The following is a 16,485-nucleotide window of genomic DNA, read 5'->3' as shown; positions in this document are numbered from 1 at the left end:
ATGTGGATTACCTATGATATGTGAATATAATATATGTTACCTCCCCTATGTGGATTATCTCTGATATGTGAATATATATATATATATATATATATATATATATATATATATATATATATATATATATATATATATATATATATATATATATTGGTGGGTTATGTATATGTCGAGGGTGTATATTGGGGGAGGGATGTGAATATATATGGGGGATGGTGTATAGGGATGAGGACACTGAACAATGAAGCCCGGGGATAGGGATGAGGACACTGAAGATTGAAGCACAGGGATAAGGATGAGGACACTGAACATTGAAGCTCGGGGATAGGGATGAGGACACTGAACATTGAAGCAGGGGGATAGGGATGAGAACACTGAACATTGAAGCACAGGGATAAGGATGAGGACACTGAACATTGAAGCACGGGGATAAGGATGAGGACACTGAACATTGAAGCACGGAGATAGGGATGAGGACACTGAACATTGAAACACGAGGATAGGGATGAGGACACTGAACATTGAAGCTCGGGGATAGGGATGAGGACACTAAACATTGAAGCCCGGGGATAGGGATGAAGACACTGAACATTGAAGCCCGGGGATAGGGATGAGGACACTGAACATTGAAGCCCGGGGATAGGGATGAGGACACTGAACATTGAAGCACGGGGATAGGGATGAGGACACTGAACATTGAAGCCCGGGGATAGGGATGAGTACACTGAAGATTGAAGCACAGGGATAAGGATGAGGACACTGAACATTGAAGCTCGGGGATAGGGATGAGGACACTGAACATTGAAGCAGGGGGATAGGGATGAGAACACTGAACATTGAAGCACAGGGATAAGGATGAGGACACTGAACATTGAAGCACGGGGATAAGGATGAGGACACTGAACATTGAAGCAGGGGGATAAGGATGAGGACACTGAACATTGAAGCATGTAGCTCAGGATAGGCACTACAAGTCCCAGCAATGCAGAACCTAACACGGCACGTAGCTCAGGATAGGCACTACAAGTCCCAGCAATGCAGAACCTAACACTGCTCGTAGCTCATCATAGGCAATACAAGTCCCAGCAATGCAGAACCTAACACCGCACGTAGCTCAGCATGGTTGGTAAAAAATTATACTAGGTAACAAGGGAAGTATTAGTGTTGTAACGCACGGCCCAGTGTTTGTGTTGTCTGTAACGTCACTTCCGCAACATTATGTGATGGTTTCGCTGAACTGTATTGCCGGTGTAGTGTCATATTTTGCTGCCTATCACAGAATGCTACGGAAGTGACGTTGCCGCCAGAAATTTTGCACTGCGCATGCACGATGCGTTCCGAATGCTTGCACCATGCGTTCCAGAGTATTTCCGACAATGTAGTTCAGTGAAACCGTCAGATAATGTCACGGGAGTGAGGGGAGGTAATCGTGACATTAACTTTAGACAAAGCAGAGAGCGGCGGAGAGAGAGCAGGTAACTGTGGCTCAGGGAGGGGATTACCTCCCCTCACTTCTCTGACATTATCTGACGGTTTCACTGGTCTGCATTGTCGCAAATCATTTGGAACGCATCGCGCATGCGCAGTGCTAAATTTCTGGTGGCAACGTCACTTCCGTAGCATTCTGTGATAGGCAGCAAAATATGACACTACACCGAAACTATGTTGGAACGCATGGCGCGAGTGTTTGGAACGCTTTGCGCATGCGCAGTATGCAATTTCTGGCGGCAACGTCACTTCCGTAGCATTCTGTGATAGGCAGCAAAATATGACACTACAGCGGAAACAGAAGCCAGCCGCCCTACAATTGCCAGGAAATAAGTACTTTACATCTGGGGACACTTGAGATTAAATGTCCATAAACAGTACACCGCCATAAAAAAAATGTATGGAAGAAAAAGAAACAAACAACCTAAAAAGGCACTGGTAACAGCATTGACTGATTGCATGCCCTGCTAAAAATGTTACCATACCAAATTACTATTAAAGCAATTAGTATTCAATGTGTATATATTTGTGTAGAATGAAAAAAAAAAAAAAAAAATCACAAAAAAGTCTTGTAAAAAAATAAAAAATAAAAAAAATAATATATATATATATATATATATATATATATATATATATATATATATATATATATATATATATATTGCTATAATTTCCCATAATTTTTCCCCAAAACTTTTTTCAATCAAAAAAATATTGGACAATTCACCCGCTGTCAAAAAATTATATATATATATATTATATATATATACATACACACATATATATATATACACACACACACACACACACACACACACACATACATAAATACATATCTCATTTATCTGAAATAAAACAATTTAAATCGAAATCGATATTCAGTCCTCCCGGAGTGAGAACCCTAGTCTCGTGGATCCAGAAGGATTCACGCTGACTTAAACTTCAAATAAAATTACCTCCCCTCCAATGTTTTTTTCACTTTTTCAACGCCCCAAAATTTAAGGCATCGGGGGTACCTACCATGAAAATACCTAAAATGTTTGGACACATTGTGGGAACGTAAACCTTTATTAATGTTATTAACATGCTCTGCGGCGTGGACTCCAAGGGACCTAGAAGTCCTCCCTATATACTGGAGCCCACAATCGCATTCGAGCATGTAAACAACTCCTTCAGTGTTGCAGGTTATGAGGTTTTTAATTGAATACATTCTTCCTGTACTAGAAGCCATAAACTCCTTTCGTCTCTTGATGTTAAGTTTACATGCGGCACATTTGCCACATGCGTAAAAGCCTGTAAGGAAAGAAAGGATCCCATTTTCCTTCATAACAGGCGGATCAACTACACTTGGGGCTAATATGTCCCTCAAGGTGGGAGCTTTCTTGTAAATAAATTTCAGACAGGATGGTAAAACTGGGCCTAGAATGCGAAATGTAAAAATCCCTTGTAATAGAAAAAGCATGACAGGTCCTCTTAAATATGAGATCTGGGGTCAGAGAGACCTGAGATCTCATATTTACACTAAAATGCAATTGAAAAAAAAATTTGTCATTTGAAAAAAATAAATAAAATGTCCCTCTAAGAGCTATGGGCAATGACTTGGAGACGGGGGGGGGGGGGGGGGGGTGGCGACGGCGCTGCTATCTTCCCCTCACTCGTCTCCATGTCAGGCCAGGGACAGGTCCGGATCGCCGTCACGGACCTGGCGCCTAACTTTTTAAGCTGGCTCCTAGATTCCAAGCAAATTTGTCAACCCCTGGTTTAGGAGATATTGCTTGGACCTACAAGTAAGCCTTAATCTAGGCTTACCTGTAGGTCAAAGTGGTTTGTAAGGGTTTACAACCACTTTAAGTATAACCTTTTTAGACCTAGAGATCTTTAAGGGAGGTTCTTGTTTTAAAACCAAAAATTATTTTAAACAGACTGATAGGAATGGATACATACCATTGGACAGTTGCCACCATCCGTCATGGTTATGCAACATTCCAAGGGGTCAATTTATTCGGCTGAGGCGCAATTGTGCCCGTGTAGAGGACTATTGCGCACAATCGAATGTCTTGGCCGAACGTTTTTTGCAGAAGGGATACAACCCAGAGACTATAGATAGCCAAAAATCAAGTGTAGGTACCTTAGATAGCCACTTTAGTCCCTAACCATCTTAATAATAACGATGATTATCGCAAAAAACCTAAGAATAATGAATTCAGGATGATTTTGGATTATAATATTCAATAAAGAAAATTTGAGAAAATTATTGTGAAACACTGGGATATCCTGAAGAAAGATCGCATTCTAGGCCCAGTTTTACCATCCCGTCCAAAATTTATTTACAAGAAAGCTCCCACCTTGAGGGACATATTAGCTCTAAGTGTAGTTGATCTGCCTGTTATGAGGGAAAATGGGATCTTTTCTTTCCTTACAGGCTTTTACGCATGTGGCAAATGTGCCGCACGTGTAAACAGTATAAATTTAACATCAAGAGACGAAAGGATTTTATGGCTTCTACTACAGGAAGAATGTATTCAATTAAAAACCTCATAACCTGCAACACTGAAGGAGTTGTTTAAATGCTCGAATGCGATTGTGGGCTCCAGTATATAGGGAGGACTTCTTGGTCCCTTGGAGTCCGCGTCACAGAGCATGTTAATAACATTAAAAAAAGGTTTACGTTCCCACAATGTGTCCAAACATTTTAGGTATTTTCATGGTAGGGACCAGTGGCGTAACTAGAACCTTCAGGGCCCCGATGCAGGAAACCATGGCGGGCCCCCCCCCCCCCCCCGACCTCCGGACAGGGCTCTTTTCTCTGAGCCCGATGGTGGAACACCAGGGCCCAGTCCCAAGTGGGTGGCTGCATATAAAGGAACCGATTTAAAAAACATCAATTACAGCCACTGTGCCCATAAAACGCCACCACTGTACAATCTAATGCCACCACTGTACCATCAAATGTCACTACTGTGCCCATCAAACTCTGCCGCTGTGCCCATCAAATGCCACCGCTGTGCCCATAAAATGCCACCACTGTGCCCATCAAATGCTACCACTGTGCCCATCAAATGCTGCTACTGTGCCCATCAAATGCTGCCACTGTGCCCATCAAATGCTGCCACTGTGAATCCCCACTGCCCGCTCACTGTCTGCCCGCCACTTACCCTGTCTTGGTGGGGCAGCGGGTAACGGCCATGAGCGGGGTCCTCCATGCAGCTACTGTCATCCTCATCTCCCGTCCTCTCCTCCTGATGGGCGTCCAATAGCTGTGTCTATCGTTTCAGCCAATCAAGTGATGGGTAAAAGACCCGCACACACAGGCGGCACAGTGGTGTAGTGGTTAGCACTCTCACCTAGCAGTAAAAAAGGTCACTGGTTCAAATCCCAACCATGACACTACCTGCCTGGAGTTTGCATGTTCTCCCTGTGCCTGCGTGGGTTTCCTCCGGGTACTCTGGTTTCCTCCCACACTCCAAAGACATGCAGGTAGGTTAATTGGCTTCTGTCTAAAATTGGCCCTAGTATACAACTGGGGATCTTGGATTGTGGCTCCTTGAGGGTAGGGACCAATGTGAGTGTGCAATGTAAAGGGATAGGGACAATTGTAGACACTCACTCAGGTTGAACTGGATGGACTGATGTCTTTATTCAACCTTACTAACTATGTAACTATGTAACTATGTAACCTGATTGGTGGAGAGGCGGTTCAGTGTTAGGAAAGTGAATATTAATTCACTTTTCTAACACACCTGGCTGGGTAGACTGTGAGCATCAAGCATGGCGCTTGCAGTTCGCCTATTATAGCCCATGGCTCTAATCAGGCGCTGCAAAAACACCCCCCGCCGCTGTAATTCAGGCACCCGGCACCCCAAAAGGAACCAGACACCTAAATATGGGGGTGGCAGCGGTGGCCATGGATAGATTCATGCTATGCTATGCATGAATCTATAAATTGGTCATAGAGGGGGTGGAACCTGTGCACCCTTTTGGATGCACCGCCACTGATAAACACATGCACACACACATGCATACATACACATACATATATGAACACACACACACACACACACACACATACATACATGCATGCTCTCACACACACATACAAGCATGCTCACACACACACACATACAAGCATGCTCACACACACACACACACACACACACGCTCACGCACACACAAGCATGCTCACACGCACATGCAAACATGCTCACACACACAAGCATGCTCACACACACATACAAGCATGCTCACACACAAGCATGCTCACACACATGCACATACAAGCATGCTCACACACACATACGAGCATGCTCACACACACGCACATACGAGCATGCTCACAAACACACATACGAGCATGCTCACACACACACGCACCTTACGAGCATGCTCACACACACACGCACATACGAGCATGCTCACAAACACACATACGAGCATGCTCACACACACACGCACCTTACGAGCATGCTCACACACATACGAGCATGCTCACACACACACACACGCACACACACACACACAAGCATGTTCACTCATACAAGCATGCTCACACACACACATAAAAGCATGTTCACTCATACAAGCATGCTTACACACACACACACACACACACACACACACAAGCATGTTCACTCATACAAGCATGCTCACACACACACATACAAGCATGTTCACTCATACAAGCATGCTCACACACACACATAAAAGCATGTTCACTCATACAAGCATGCTCACACACACATACAAACACAAATACAGAAGATAGGCTTATTAAAAAAAAAATAGCAGACATTTACCTCTTCCTGGCGGGTACTGCACTCTAGGGGAGACAAAGAGCACACACTGCTTTCACTAAGCCTAATGTGAGGAGCTGCCGCACAGTGCCGATTTCAGTTCGGCTGATGATTGTGAGCTCCTCTCAGCCTTCCCTCCTATCGCAGAAGTACAGGAGGCCCTCGGGCCCCCTGCAGCAAGGGGCCCGGTCGCCATGGCGATCTTGGCGACCCCTATAATTCCGCCACTGGTAGGGACCCCCGATGCCTCAAATATTGGGGCGTTGAAAAAGTGAAAAAACATTGGAGGGGAGGTAATTTTATTCGAAGTTTAAGTCAGCGTGAATCCTTCTGGATCCACGAGACTAGGGTTCTCACTCCGGGAGGACTGAATGTCGATTTCGATTTAAATTGTTTTATTTCAAATAAATGAGATATGTATTTATGTGTGTGTGTGTGTGTGTGTGTGTATATATATATATATATATATATATATATATGTATGTATATGTATATATGTGTGTATGTATTGTATTATCATATATATTTTTATAAGATTTTTTTGTGATTTTTTTTTCCCCGTCTAAACAAATATATACACATTGAATACTAATTGCTTTAATAGTAATTTGGTATGGTAACATTTTTAGCAGGGCATGCAATCAGTCAATGCTGTTACCAGTGCCTTTTAGGTTGTTTGTTTCTTTTTCTTCCATAAAATTTTTTATGGCGGTGTACTGTTTATGGACATTTAATCTCAAGTGTCCCCAGATGTAAAGTACTTATTTCCTGGCAATTGTAGGGCGGCTGGCTTCTGTTTCCGCCCATCGCCATCTTACAAAGCTTCAGGTTTACCATGGTAACAGAACACTGTTAAAATGTGAAGGGTGACGCCGTTTAGCTTCACCCACCGCTGACAAAGTCCTGATTGGACGTAACGTACGTACAGGGGGAGGAGCTTGTTGCGGACGTCACCCGCCGTTTAGTTCGTGTCTCTGCTCTTTGTTTATCTGATTTTTTTCCGAAGTGTATTTTTCTGCAAGCTGTTTTGGCTCCTGTCATTATATGCTCAATGCCTGCTATTACATAGACTATGCTGGCATCTTGTGGTGTAAATCAGTACTGACACCTTAGTTGTTATTATTATCAAATGATTCACTTATATGACTGTGGACTTTGAAAGTGAAGGATTTTTCTGGTGTTTAAAAATTGATAAAAAAAAATTTTTTAAATTGTTTAACGTGTATTTAAATAAAATGATCTGTTTACAGCTACACTTAGATCGTTTTTTTTTTTTGTTTTTTTTTATATTTATATTTTTCAAATTTTGCTGGAGTTTCTCCTGGATTTTTCCTGTGTACCTACATCTGCCCATCTATACCTGGAGTGAAGTTGCTGGGCTTGTATTTGGAGTCGGCTGCACCTGACCAAGCAACCTAGAAAATTGCCTGGTAACTAAGCAATAAGGCTCCTGCACACCCTGAGTGTGAATACGCGCATTTCACTATCTGAGATATCAGAGGTCCATCAGAGCTGTTAAGAATTTATTCCTACTAGTGGAAGGAGGGTCACATACAAGCAATACAGCTGTCTTCCCACGTGGTGTCTCCTCTCTACAGGCTCTCCTGCTGTCATATTTGACCAATCCGTGTGGATTTTTTTATATATTTTTTTAATAATTTTTACATTTTGCGCTGCACCTTTTGTATCATTTAGTATATATAATCATACTCATGTTTTTGTTTCTACTCCTTCTATATGCCGTGATGAGGTGCTACTGTTGCCTGATTGGACGAGTGAACAGAGTCCGAGCAGATGACCCCATCTTCCTCACTGAGATGAGATGCCCCGAAGCCCAACCAGCGATGTAAGTAACTCAGTTAAAATAAATGAAGTTACTTAACACAGTTATTTCAGAGGGTAATGAGTAATCTAACTGATTATTGTTCCCCTCATGGTAACACCGTTCCCATTACTCGGGCGGCGTTACCGCAATTACATCCTGTCTGGAACACCCCATCTCGCCCCACCTATGCAGAGAGGTATCCATGTTACCCTCGGCAGTCCGGCAGACAATCCGCCCGTCTGTGCTAGTCCGCCAGACTTTTGAAATGAACGGACTTGCCTACACACGGAGTAAAGTCAGTTCATTTTGAATGTGACTCCAGGTAGACGGGACTAGCTAAGCATGTGAATGCGGCTGCCTCCATTGGTGAGATCGATACCTCGCGAGCCCAGTCGTCTGGTATGGATATAAAGGGGAACCCTTACGCCGAAAAAACAGTGTGGGGGTCCCCCTACCCATTCACCTGGGGAAAAAAAGTTCTAATAAAAAAAAACACAACACAGGTTTTTAAAGTACTTTATTAGACAGCTCCAGGGGTCTTCTTCTGACTTCGGGGGTCTTCTCACCGGCTCCTCCGCTATCTTCTGCTCTTTTACCGCTAGCTCTTTTACTAGCGGAGGAGCCCGGCTTTCTCTTTCATCGCCACCGCCGTCCGGGGGTCTTCTTCCGACTTCGGGGGTCTTGTCCCGCTCTTTGCTTCTTCTGTCGGGCCTCCGCTATCTTCTTTAAGCTCTTTTACTAGCGTTGGCCTGGTCTTGTCGCTGACGCTTGTTGCTGTCACCACCTTCTTCTTTTCTATTTCTTCCTTCCGATATTGACACAACGCTCTCTCTGGCCGTAATGGCAGGGACGTGTTGTGTGGCAACTTGTATAGGCATAAGGGGCAGGGTCACTGGGTGATGTCACATGGTGACCCCACCCCTTATGACATCACAGTCCCGGGGTGCACCCCCCATGTTGAGGGCACGCGGCCTGGTACGGTACAGGAGGGGGGCACCACATCCTTTCCTGACCGGCCGGGCTGCGTGCTCGGATAAGGGTCTGCTATGGACTTTGGGGGGGACCCACGCCGTTTTTTTCGGAGTAGGGGTTCCCCTTTAAATCCATACCAGGCGACAGGGCTTGCGAGGTGTCAATCTCGCCGATGGAGGCAGCAACATTCACTTCTGTCGCTAGTCCCGTCTATAGAATATCAAAAAAAAGTCAGTTACTTTGCTGAGTAACTAATTACTTTTCCGATGTAGTAACCAAGTTACTAACACAATTACTTTTTGGGAGAAGTAATTTGTAACTTAACTAATTACTTTTTTTAAAGTAAGGTGACCAACACTGAGCCCAACCCACATAAAAGACACAGAGGATCCCAGACCGACCGGCCTTCATGTCCTCTAAGTCATCCCTCCTGAAACAGAGTCTACAAGTCAAGCCGTGTTTTCCTTTTTTTATGGACTCATATGGATTGTAAGGATCTCCAGGTGTAAGAAGATCAAGATTCATCGAGGGACACATGGGAGCATATGAAAAAGAGGAGGGACTGTTGTGGAAATGTTATGAAGATATATTTAATATGTATTGTCATAGTGTCTCCCGGTGTTAGTGTTAGTTCTCCTGCAGCCTGCTCTAAAGAGCTGACTGGGGCAGACTGACGCTGGTTGAGATCTGTCTGGTAGTAAAAAGTTTCTTGGGGATGTAGAGAAGTGTTTGCAGAGTGGGGATATGTCCACCATCAAAGGGCCCCTGTGCGATGCACAGACCGATCATCTGGGGAGGATGTGTTCGCTCTGCAAAGACATTATCGATTTAGGGGATGTACGCTCGTGTGTCTGCTCAGCACATGACAGGACCGTAGAATGCACCTGCAGATAATCTCCCATCCACACGAAAAATGGGACCCTTTGGGTACATTATGGTTGGACAGCATCCATGATTTCAAGACCAGCCATGAGATGCTTAGCTGAAGATGATAGCTTCCAGGTACAGGGGGCGGGAAATCATTCACTCTGCCCCGACCAGACACGCCCATAAGACTCCCCTAGTCATTGTTCATTGGTTGTTGTATACCCCTCCTATTTGAAGGAATGCCTGTGCTTGATTGGACAATTGTGAAACCATCAGGCTCTATTTGTTATATGAATAAAGATTGCTCCAAGGTTCAGGTCAGTTGGTGGAGCGATGGAGCTGAGGATGTAAGAGGACGGTGACTGTGTCTGTTTACTTGGGGAAATGGGGGAAACAGGGACATAGTAAGATGCATTATATCAAAAGGCTGAAAGGGCGCTTAGTAGTGCAGGAGACAGATTGCGCATAGTGTATAGCAAATCTCCACATCACCACTTTAAATTAAATGGGTTGTGTTTGGCAGTGATACTGCCTGACAAACATGACATACAGTAGATTATAATTTTTGCATTAGCAGTGGCATGTGTACTGCCCTATCTGGCTGGTATGTAAAATTAAAACCTCCTATTTTTATTTCCCCTGACCACAACTGTAAACTGGGCCTTAGGCTTGGTCCACACCTATATGTTTTCCATTACTTTTTGCAGAAATGCAAAACAGTCCATTTAACATGGTTTTCTATGGGACATGTTCACAACTTTGCTTTTTGCAGCTGCTTGGAAAGGGCCAGGGACTTTTTTTTTTTAAAGCAAAACAGTGAATTTGTGGTTTAATAGACTTTAATGGAAAAGCTGCAGAAAAACATGTAGTGTGTTTTTTTTGCTGTGATTTTAACGCAATTAGCATTTTTTTATCTGTTCCAACAACAAATTGTCCCCAAAAAAAAAAAAAAAAAAGCATAAAAATGCAAAACGCATCAAAGACGTGGAAATAAAAAAAGTGTGTGCAAAAAATGCAAAATGCACTGCAGAAATGTAAACTGCATAGATGTGAACCAATCCTAAATGGATGATTATGAAAAAACAGAAAATTGTTTCATACTTACCGTAATTTTCCTTTCCTGGTGCCTATCCATGGCAGCATACCAGTGATAACTCCGCCCCGGAGTCCTCCCCTCAGGATAGTTACTAGCTACTAGTTACTAGAAACCTATATCCCCCTAGCATTCTACAATTATATCGAATACCAGGGAGGGTATGTATGCTGCCATGGATAGGCACCAGGAAAGGAAAATTACGGCAAGTATGAAACAATTTTCCGTTTTCCTGGTGCCTCCATGGCAGCATACCAGTGATACAATGAATAGCTAAAACCAGGGTGGGTAATGCTTCAAAGGAAAACTTTATTTAAGGCAATGCCAGGGCTGACTCAATAGTCCTTCTACCAAATTCCACCAAAGTTCCCCTGGGTCAAATCTGTAGTGACGCATGAACGTATTTGGAGACGTCCATGTGGCTGCCTTGCAGATAGTCTCTAAAGATACGCATGTCCTTGCCGCCCATGAGGACGAAACAGCTCTAGTGGAATGAGCTCTGACCGCCGGCAGATCCAACCCTCTTGCTCTATACACCTTTTGAATTAATTTGCAGATTCCAGAGGCGATAGTCCTAGATGTGGCTTCTTTCCCTTTATTCTTACCCCATGGTATTATGAATAGCCTATTCGAGGACCTAAAGGGACTCGTGACCTGTAAGTAGCACGTTAAAACTTTTGAAATGTCCAGTTCTTGTACCGCCCCAGAGTGTGGGTCTGTAAAGGTTGGTAGTGCCCAGGCTTCAGAGAGTGTGGCACGGGAAGAAACTTTCGGGACAAAACCATGCACTGTCCGTAGTTCTACCCTGTCTGGAAAAAGGTTATGTGCTCTTTTTCTGCCCTCAACACTTGCAACTCTGAAGCTCTTCTTCCTGAAGTAATAGCCACCAAGAAAACCGGTTTCAGGGTTAGGTTCCAAAGTGAAGCAGAATCCAATGGGATGAACGGTTGAGACTTTCCAGAACCAGAGGTAGATCCCCGGCTGGAAAGGAACGTTTTAGCGGTGGGCGAATCTTCTTGACTGCCTTAAGGAACTGTACGATGAGTGCATCTTCTGCCCATCTTTTCTGGGTACTCGCTGAAATAGCTGCCACTTGGAATTTTAGAGAGTTTAGAGAGTTTAGGCTTAGTCCCAAGTCTGAGCCTGATTGTAAAAATTCTAAGATTACTGAGATGGACAGCACAGCTGGGTTCAACTGTCTGTCTTCCGCAAACTGTTTGAACTTATCCCATATCTTTGAGTAAATGTAATTAGTAGAGGGCATCCTTGCCTTTAATAGGGTTGAAATTACGCCCGCCGAACATCCTAGGGATCGGAATCTTTTCTGTTCAAGATCCAGGCATGCAAGTTCAGCTTGTGTGGGGCTGGATGAAAATTTTTTCCCTGTGAAAGCAGTTGCGGGAATACTGGGATCTTGACCGAAGGACGTACACTGAGGCTCATTGTCCAAGAGAACCATGGCCCTTTTCGGCCAATAGGGAAGAACTGTCACAACCCTGACCGGCTCCCACGATAATCTAAGCAGAAATTTTGCAACCAATGGTCTGGGAGGAAATGCATATGCTGTCTTGCAGTGCCACGGGCCCGATAAGGCATCTATCGCCTCTGCTCCAGGGTGAGGTAGGCGGGTCAGGAACCTTGGCAACTTTACGTTTGTCGGGGAGATGAATAGGTCTATTTCCGGAGGTTTCTGTAACTTCGCAATCCACCTGAACACCGCCAGATGGAGCGACCATTCGTTGCTGTCTGGGAAACAGTGAGATAGGAGATCCGCCTGTTGATTCAAGTGGCCCCGGGAGATAGATTGCTTTCAAATCCACCAGATTTCTCTCTGCCCACAACATAATAGGCTCTACCTCTATCAACAGCATGAGGCTGCGAGTTCCCCCTTGACGTTGTATATATGCTACCGCTGCTTTATTGTCCAGACGGACCAGGACCTGTTTCTGACGTACATGTTCCTCCAAATTTATCAGTGCCAAATATACCACTCGCAGCTCCAGGATATTATTCCTTCTGTGGGGATATACCAGCTCCCTTGTACCTCTAGGTGACCACAGTGTGCCCGCCACCCCTTCGCATCGGTGGTAAGGATGGTCCAAGAGGGCCCTGTAGGAGGCGAGGCCTCGAGATGTTGTCTTTTGTCCACCATAGCAGACCCCTCTTCATGGATGTAAATATCGCTATCCTTTGATACAGTGAATTCCTCTTCCATTGTGTCAAAAAGCCCCATTGAAAAGTCCTCAGATGCCAATGGGACCAGGGCACCATCGGTATACAGGCTGACATGGTCCCTATCAGACTTAGGCAATTTGACACCGACAGGTGAGATAGCGTTCTTATGTGGCCCATTTTCTAAGCGATCGCTGTCATTTTCTGGGGGGGGGGGGGAGGCGCAACCGTGCCTGCCTTGGTGTCAAAGAGGGCACCTAGATAAACCATTGCTTGCGTCGGGATCAGGACCCTCTTTCCTGTGTTTATTAGCCACCCTAACTCTTTCAGAGTGGACAGAAGAATTTGCCTATGCTCTACCAATTGGTCTGAACTGTATGCTAGCGATAGGATGTCATCCAGACAATGAAGTCCCTTCTCTCTGAGGAGTGCTAGAACTGCAATCAACACCTTTGAGAATATTCTTGGCGATGTGCACAGACCAAAAGGAAGGCACTGAAATTAAATGTGAGTTGATCTTACTGCCACCCTCAAAAAGCTTTGGAAGGCAGGCAGCATGGGCACATGGAAATACGCATCTTGCAAATCCACCGAGATCATCCAGTCTCCTGGTTGAACTGCCTGTATGATTGTCTGTAATGATTCCTTCTTGAAGGATTCCAAATGAATAAATCGATTTAACCTTTTCAGATCCACTACCGGCCTCCACTCTCCACCCCTTTTGGGGGGTAAGAAAGAGAGGAGAGTAGAACTCTGTGAATCTTTCGGAGGGAGGGACAGGTATCACTGCCTTGTTGCACCAGCAGGAGTTGAAGGTAACTTTGCAGAGCTTCTGCCTTTGGAGGTTAGGTTGGGATCTTTGTTTGAATGAATGAGTCTTGTGGCGGCTGTTCTTGAAACGTCCATAAATGTCCGAACCTGACCGTAGATACCACCCACAGGTCCCTGCATCTGTGCAGCCAGGCTTCAGCGAACTCCTTCAAACTGGCACCTACTGGTGGGGATGACCTCTTGTCAAAAGGGCTTCGCACCCTCCTGGGTGCTGGGGAGATTTCTTTGCTTATTTGTTTTCAAGAAAGTAGCCTGAGTGCTTCTCCAAGTCCTTTTGGAGTCCCTACTTTGCCGGAAGTTGCTAGAATTTCTATTTCTAGACCACTGATATTTAGACGACACCACTCGAGAACGCCTAACCCTTCTATCCTGGGGGAGCAACCCTGATTTTCCCCCAGTCACTCTCGAGATTGCCTTTTCCAGCCTCTTTTCCCATCAAACGTGATTTTGCACCAATTTTGTTTGGATGCCGCATCCGCTGCCCACAGCTTTAGCCACAATGCTCTTTTGGCCATGTCAGCATGGAACATTGCCCTGGCTGAATATCTCATGGTGTGTATTGCAGCCTCTCCAATAAAATCTGCCGATATTTTAAGCTCATCCAAAGCTTTAATAATATCTTTGGGGACATCTTCTCAAATAGCCTCCTTGATATTCTCCGTCCACACTTTGACCACATTGGAGACTGAAGCCAGGGCCACCGATGCTCTGCAGGCTCCGCCAGCCAACTGGTAGGCCTTCAGGTCCGCATCTATTCGTCTATCCAATGGGTCCCTAAAGGAAGCCGAATCTTCCATAGGAAGGGTAATATTCTTTGCTAGCCGCACTACCGCCACGTCAATTACCGGAGGAGTGTCCAGGAAAGCAGCATCCGAATCCGCCAGAGGATATAACTTCTGAAGTCTATTCAAGGAAAAACGTTTGTCCGCTTTTTCCCATTCACCATCCACTAGATCTTTCAATTCCTCCAGGAAGGGGAAACAATTCATTTATTTATTTTGTTTCTTTGGAGGCTCTACTGCTTCTACCCAACCAATGGCTTGTTTAACCGCCAATACAACTGGTTGCGCTAGCGAAAAAATGGAATCCACCCGGATCCGATTCATCTACCTGCTCGGGTAGGTGGGCTTGATGTAGCGCCTGCAGGGGCTGCAAAAGACGGGCCAGGAACGGATAACTCCTGCCAGAGGAACCCTGCGGAGATGGGTTCACCTGCATTAGTTCAGTTAAGGAGTCTTTGACTACTCTTTTAATAAGGTCTGTGACCTGCTCAACTTCGGTCCCCTGAATCGCATAACCCTGCAAGCAATTTTGGCAGATATGTTTATCTGGTAAAGGCGTTGCTCCACATGCCCTAACCCTCTTTGATCTCTCGTCTGGATGGGCTGCTTGACTGCTGCCTTTTGGAGGATGACCTTTAGACTGATGATGAGAGCTAGACGAACGGCTGTGTCTTGAGCTTGGACTGGAGCGTCCACTTTGGTGGCCAGAAGTCTGGTTAGACGTGTTCTGGTGTATAGGGCTGAACCGAGAGTAACAACACAAGGCACTCTTTTAGTCGAATTCCTTTCTTTTTTTTTTTATAAAGTATGTATGTGCCCTTTCCTAAGAAAGTGAGGGTCTTGGTCAAACGGCGGCTGGCTCATAATTGTGAAGGCAAGTAAGGGCGGAAAAGGCGACTGAAATCGAAGCTAAAAGAATGGACAAGAAAGAATAAAAAGGCTCCTAAAAAAATTGTCATTATCTAATTCTACAAATTTTTATATATATATATATATATATATTATATATATATATGTATATATATATACACACACACACACACATATACACATTATATACACACACACACACACACACACACATATATATATATATATATATATATATATATATATATATATATATATATATATATATATATATATATATACATACATACATACATATTTTTAACTAACTGCAAGCGAAAAAAAGGAAATACTCCTCAAACACCCCATATTCCCTAGAATTATATAGGTATACATATATACATATATGTACATTCACAAACATATTGACTAATCCTTACCGCATACCAAAGTATACAAACTACACAAAGGTTTAATCACTCAATTAAATTAAATAAATTAAACACATATACACCTATATACACACCTACCCACATACATCTCTGAGAAAGGTAAGGAATAGACCACTTACTAAGTTGAAATGGTAGAGTTGCAGAAGCACTCCCAGGCAGGACAATTTTATCAGAGCTTGCCACCTTTAGCTTGTTTGAGCTTAAATGGAGAGGGGGGAGGGGAAAAGGTAAGCAAAGGAAAATAGAGCCCCTACCTGCCTTCAAAGACCAGCATAGCCTGTCTGCAGAACTGAAGCCCCTGTTAGGAAGCTGTTGCTGCTGCCCCAAAAGACCCTCAGAAGGGGCTCCCCTCTTTTCAGTGCTG

General features: G+C 44.3%; 1 protein-coding gene across 1 annotated transcript in view; it reads right to left on the bottom strand.

The window, feature by feature from the left end:
• LOC143959324 (voltage-dependent T-type calcium channel subunit alpha-1I-like) overlaps window positions 1–16,485 on the bottom strand; it is a gene marked incomplete at its 5' end in the record, with an annotated part of 1,279,315 nt that overhangs the window by 167,434 nt on the left and 1,095,396 nt on the right. The window lies entirely within an intron of this gene.

Source organism: Lithobates pipiens, unplaced genomic scaffold (genome assembly GCF_037356315.1).
Source record: "Lithobates pipiens isolate NorthernLeopardFrog02 unplaced genomic scaffold, aLitPip1_a1.2 Scaffold_70, whole genome shotgun sequence".
Classification (NCBI taxonomy): domain Eukaryota; kingdom Metazoa; phylum Chordata; class Amphibia; order Anura; family Ranidae; genus Lithobates; species Lithobates pipiens.
The sequence above is the reverse complement of the archived record's forward strand: the minus strand, read 5'-3'. Positions and strand labels throughout refer to the sequence as shown.